Below are 6792 nucleotides of genomic sequence, written 5' to 3'. Positions count from 1 at the left end.
CCAGTAGGTCTTCTTTTATGCTTATCCTTCCCAGTTTTGACTTCTCTCTTCCAGCATCATTATTATTCTCTTTCTATCCCTTTCTTAGGCAGAGTGAAGTATCTCTGTCTAGGGTCTTCCAAACTCTCATACCCACACTTTGTTTGCTACTGAGCAAACAAAGCACCTATCAGTTATTAGTAGGCCCCTTTATTAAAGGGCAGCAACAGATAATACTTCACATTTTTGCAGTCACATGTGGATAATTAGAGTAACTAACCAAACAGAGTTATTGTGGGATTAAATGTGATAATGAATCTAAAGTGATTTGCACAGTGGCATTTAAGTGTTAACCAAATGTTACCTGTTGCTGTGGTTATTATTTTGATCATTATTATTTAGTTTATGGACTCTTTCATTGAGCATACTTCTCCTTTGTTAGTGCAAATGATATGTGTCACAAATTTGTTTAATATTGTTGCTGCCTTGGCATTCATTTTTAGGCCTGACGTAGGTTGTTCAAACCCAGTAGTATCCTGTCACCTCTGGCCTAGTTAAAACTCCCCGTCTCCATGTGGTTGTTTGCAATACAACTCAATATTTCCTCATGTCATGAATGCCAAACAACATACCTCACAGTTGTTGACCACAGTAAGATCTAATGGTCAACACCAGAGTCTTGTAAATAAGTTCCACCTTTCATGAGTGTTTTCCTTAAACTTGCCAACCCACGACCTCCGCAGCAAAGCCTGCTAGATTACAGCCAAGGACCTTAATAAAGACCCAGTCCCACAGGTTCTCTGTCACTCTCTTTCACTCCTCACCCATTGGTTGCACTCACTGCTGCCTCAGGACTTCCTGTCAGCTTCCTGCAGGTACCCCTCATCTTTCTGGGATGTGTGAATAATAAATTTCTTCGGTGCCATCCATTTTGGTGGCACTTCCTTATTCTCTCTCAACTGACAAACCCCCTGAACCCAACACCCTCCTTCACCACCATCAGGGCTTTCCTAGAGAGTGACACTCTCAAGAGAGAGACCTCAAGACCAAATTAGAAAAGAAATTTTAAAAGTATGATGGAAAGAAAGTACTTAAGTTTTAGTAAAAAAAAAAAATATATATATATTTTTAAGAAAAACACACTCAACAAATGTGATCCTGTATTTTTAAGGGAGGTCCACTTGGCCTGGACATTTGTGTTCTCTTTCCTTCCTATTTGCAATTCAGTGGTAATCAAGTAACAGACACCATTCCCTATCTAGTGTTCTGGGGGAAAGGACATCATTATACATCTTTTGAGAGAAATAAAATGAAAGAATACTTATTGGGCTCTTACATTGTGATGAGTAAAGTACTAAATGCTATGATTATTTAATACTCGAGAAAACTCTATGAAGTAAGTGGTATTATTCCTCCATTTAAAATCGTAGTCTCCAAGATAATAAATCCTAAGTTTGTTCCTTGGTTTGGATAAAACACCACCAAACCCAGACCAGTCACAAAATCCCAACTACGACCAAATATCTCAAACTAGAAGAAAGAGAAAAAACTTTTCAAGGGTATATACAGTGTTTCAAAACATCTTGAAATGTGAAGTCTTTATAAAGCAATTTTCCTCATTTGCCAAAGGTTTTGCTTTGTCATAGACACCTTGTCACAGTTGTCATATTGTCAAAAATAAATAAAAGAACATCCTAGCTGCTATCGTTGCCTCCCTTGATCTTTATCTATTTGCATCCATGGAAAATAGAGGGGCTGAGTGACTGAAGCCCCTCTGCCAGGAGTGCACAATTGTTAGCAAAACGATGTCTGTATCTCAGCCAGATTTCTCATTCTTCATCGCTTTTCTCTCCAACTAACTACCCCGCACCCTAGGCTTTGCCTGGTCAGGGACTTACAGTTCGCTACTTTCTTTTTAAATCAGCATGAAGAAAGGTGCCTAGAGATGGTTGCATTCACACTCTCACTCAGACCATTTTCTCAGCACCAATCCATTCCAACGTGTGCCCAGGAGCACCACTTTCACACAGCTCTTAGGAGAAGTAGAAGCTCAGGTTTTAAGTATGAAGGAGAGGGGAGTTAGATTTTGGAGTAGATGAATTTGGGGTACCTGTGAGGCATGTTTGGACTCGGATCAGAGCTCTGGGTCAAAGACACAGTAATGAAAGGTGGTACCCAAAGCCAAAACAGAATGGATGAGGATATAAACGAAGAAAGGGAAGCATAAAAATTAAGACAAAGGGAGAGGAGGGAAGGGGTGGTGTTCATAACAGACCTCTGGGGTCTGACTACTTAGCAACAGCAAGGGTAAGAGAAGATTTGTTAGGGAAGTAAGCAAAGAACAAACTGCCCATCTATTTATTTAGCTCTCTGTCTGCAAGCTGTTGGTTTGTCAGTACTTGAGGAGGCAGGCATATGAACTCTATCATCAATGGCATATTTTGTACTGTTTCATATACTGACTGTTGTATCACTTCTAAATACTTTTTTTAATGCTTGGGGAATCTGAAGGACAGCTTGTTTTTCATTCAGCTTCGGATTGAATCACAGATTTTTGGTTAAGCAGGCAGTAAACGAATCTAAGCCTTCATGTGCCCAGGACACACAAATGCCTCCCCTTAATGCCTATATCCTGCTAAGTGATAATTCAGTCCTCAGAGTTAACATAACCTCATTTGAACAGGGCTTGCGAGCCATTCATATATCTCATACTGTTTTGTTCCTGGAATAGTCTCTTGAGAGATGTAACTAACTGTGGTCTAAAAGAGTGGTTCAAATAAATTTGGAAAGGTTGAATTCTGTAATCTGAGAGTCACAAAACATTAGTATAATGATGGCTCTGCCAAGTCCACAGTTAAAAAATAAAAAAATATATAAATAAATATAATAAATAAATAAATATAAATATAAAAATATAAATAAAATAAAAAATTTAACTTCACTTAACTCAGAACTTTCCCTGGTTTTTTGATCCCAGAACCCTTTCTCCATGGAATACTTACATCCGGAGGAACAAAGTTCTACAGAACACATGTAGGTGTTTTATTAATCCAAAGACCCCTTTCTAACATGGACTACAAAATCCATCTTACAACTGGGGAAAGTAGTCTGCACTTAAAACTGTTCTCATTTTTGTGGGAATTGCTACATGGCACATCCCATTAAATAATATGGTCAGTGGTATATACTAGCCAGAGAACTGAGGAGGGGTGGAGGAAAGTTTGTGTTATGGAAGAGAGCAAACTTCACTGGCCCATATTGGAATACAGCCTTTGCCTTTGGCCTCATTAACACTATGCTCTCCCCAAATAGCCAAAGCAATCATAAGCAAAATGAAAAAATCTGGAGGCATCATATTGCTGGGCTTCAAGTTATACTACAAGGTTATAATTACCAAAGTAGTGTGGAACTGGTATAAAAGTAGTCACATAGACCAATGGAACAGAATAGAGAACCAGAAGTAAAGACAAATATGTATAACCAATTAACCCTTGACAAAGCATACAAAAACATAAATTGGAAGAAAAACATCATATTTAATAAATGGTGCTGGGAAAATTGGCCAGTGACATGTAGAAGAATGAAACTGGATCCCTATCTCCCACCATATACAAAAATCAACTCAAGATGGATCAAAGACTTAAATCTAAGACCTGAAACCATAACAATTCTGGAAGAGAGTCTAGGAAAAACTGTTCTGGGCATTGTCCTAGACAAAGAATTCATGACTAAGACCCCCAAAAGACCCCAAACGTAAAGGCAACAGAAACAAAAATAAATAAAAGGGACCTGGTAAAATTAAAAAGATTCTGCACAGCAAAAGAAATAATCATCAGAGTAAAGAGACAACCCACAGAATGTGAGAAAATATTTGCAAACTATGCTTTCAACAAAAGACCAGTATCTGGAATCTACAAGGAACACAAAGAATTCAGCAAGAGAAAAAAACAAATAATCCCATCAAAAAGTGGGCAAAAGACATGAATGGACATTTATCAAAAGAAGATAGACGGTCAACCAACAAACATTTGAAAAAATGTTCAATGCTACTAATCATCAGGGAAATGCAAATTAAAACCACAATGACATACCACCTTACTCCTGCAATAATGGGCATAATTAAAATATCAAAAAACAATAGATGTTGGCATGGATATGGTGAAAAGGGAAGACTTTTACACTGCGGGTAGGAATGTAAATTAGCACAACCTCTATGCAAAACAGTATGGAGATTCCTTAAAGAACTAAAAGTAGAACTATCATTCCATCCAGCAATCCCACTACTGGGTATCTGCTTAAAGAAAACAAAGTCATTAAATGAAAAAGACACACGGATACATATGTTTATTTGCAGCCCAGTTCAGAATTGCAAAGGTACAGAACAAACCTAAGAGCCCATCAAGCACTATGGAATACTACTCTGCTATAAAAAAGGAATGAAGTTGTGTCTTTTGCAGCAACTTGGATGGAGATGTAAACCATTATTCTAAGTGAAGTAACTCAGGAATGGAAAACTAAGTGCCATTTTTCTCACTTATAAGTGAGAGCTAAGCTATGAGGACACAAAGGCATATAGTGTGATATAATGGACTTTGGAGACTCAAAGCGGGGAGCATGAGAGGAGGGTGTGGGGTAAGAAACTACATATTGGGTAAAATGTACACTACTCAGGTGATGAGTGCTCTAAAACCCCAGAATTCCACCACTATATAATTCATGCATGTAATCAACAACACTTGTACCACAAAAGTTATTGAAATAATAAAATATTTTTTTAAATGCTTTTCTTCAGAGGAGTTGGGGGAAGGGAGAGCATGAGAAGGAATAGCTAATACATGCTGGGCTTCATACCTAGGTGACGGGTAGATCCATGCAGCAAACCATCATAGCACATGTTCACCTATGCAGCAAACCATCATAGCACATGTTCACCCATGCAGCAAACCATCATAGCACATGTTCACCCATGCAGCAAACCATCATAGCACATGTTCACCCATGCAGCAAACCATCATAGCACATGTTCACCTATGCAGCAAACCATCATAGCACATGTTCACCTATGCAGCAAACCATCATAGCACATGTTCACCTATGCAGCAAACCATCATAGCACATGTTCACCTATGCAGCAAACCATCATAGCACATGTTCACCTATGCAGCAAACCATCATAGCACATGTTCACCTATGCAGCAAACCTGCACATCCTGCACAGGTACCCTGGAACTTAAAATAAAAGCTGAAGAAATAAAAATCCACTATATGTTCTCAATAGCTGAATGAATTAACTTCAGAGAGAACATGCATCAGCAACACGAAATTTTTCAGTGACCTTCCCTATTCTTTCAACATGTACTTATTATTACACAGTGGAGCACTTTTGATTCTGGAAAATCACTTTTCAAACTAATGGTGCTTGCTACAGAAAATATTTCACAAATCCCTTTTAATTTAGCACTTGAGAAAGTACAAGTGTGCACTTCAGCTATCTTTCTTAGCTGGTGCTATGATCTGGTGATTAGGGCATGAGGGCCTAATCACAAATGAGATTAGTGCCTTTATAAAAGAGGCCCATGGGAGACTGTTTGCGCCGTCCATCCAGTGAGGACACAGCAAGAAGTCCCCATCTATGAATCGGGAAAATGGTCCTCACCAGACACTGAATCTGTTGGCACCTTGATCTTGGACATCCCAGCTTCCAGAACTGTAAGAAATAAATTTTGTTGTTTATAAGCCACCCAGTCCATGTGATTTTGTTCAGTAGCCTGGATGAACTAAAATAGCTGGTATCATATTTTAAGCACTATTTTGCCTTAAACATCTTTTTTGCTTCATTAGTTTCAAATTCTAATTACTTACAGCAAACGTGAGTTGCAGACCAAGTTTCTTTAAAATTGGCAGCTCAGGCAATTGTTCAATGTAAGATATTTTGTTAATACCACAAGAGTTTTTTCTGTACCTTAAATAATCAAATAGCACAGGCTAATTTTCTGACCAGTGGAGGAAATGAATGTAAAGCATTTCATTCATATTTATGCATCTTCCTTTATAGATCAAAGGTTTTAACTCTTTCTAGACACTATGGGAACATTTACTGAGCACTTACTTGTTTGCTGTAGGATGGTATAGTGAATATAGCTCTAAAGTAAATGACTGGTTTCTAGTGCCCACTAATACTGACTTACTAGGTAATTCTCCCAGTTACACAATTTTGCTCTTTTCCAACTTCCTCCTCAATTGCTATGTTATATATAAGTTTCCCAGAACGGTTTAAATCCTACAGCTCACTCTTCCAACTACTTTACTTAACTGTAAGAATGAGTGCTCATGGAGATGACCAAAGCCTAGAATCTTCTTGGGCATTCTACAAAAGACTGTAGTTCTCTTTATGATGAGAAAAAAAGGCTTAAATTTTCTGCTTCTCAAAGTATAATCTTTTTGGATTTGACTCTGCTAATTTACCCTTTTTGGCAATGCTCTCCATACAGTCTACACAACAAGAAGCACCAAGAATATCCACCTGTTTGGCAGGAGACAACTTCCACCTAATCATCCCTCAATACATATACAAAAAACTACACGAAACTCAAAAATAAACCTCATACTTCATGCAAAATTTCACTCAAAAATGGATCATAGGTTTAAATTTTAATGTAAAACTATAAATTTTGAGAAGGTAAAATAGGAGAAAATCTTCTCCACCAAGAGTTTGGCCAGGAGTTCTCAAACATTACACCATAAGCACAATCTACAAAAGGAAAAATTGATAGATTAGACCTCATCAAAATTAAAATGTTCTGCTTTATGAAA

This window comes from Trachypithecus francoisi, unplaced genomic scaffold (genome assembly GCF_009764315.1).
Source record: "Trachypithecus francoisi isolate TF-2019V2 unplaced genomic scaffold, Tfra_2.0 Lachesis_group6, whole genome shotgun sequence".
In the NCBI taxonomy this organism is placed as follows: domain Eukaryota; kingdom Metazoa; phylum Chordata; class Mammalia; order Primates; family Cercopithecidae; genus Trachypithecus; species Trachypithecus francoisi.
The sequence above is the reverse complement of the archived record's forward strand: the minus strand, read 5'-3'. Positions refer to the sequence as shown.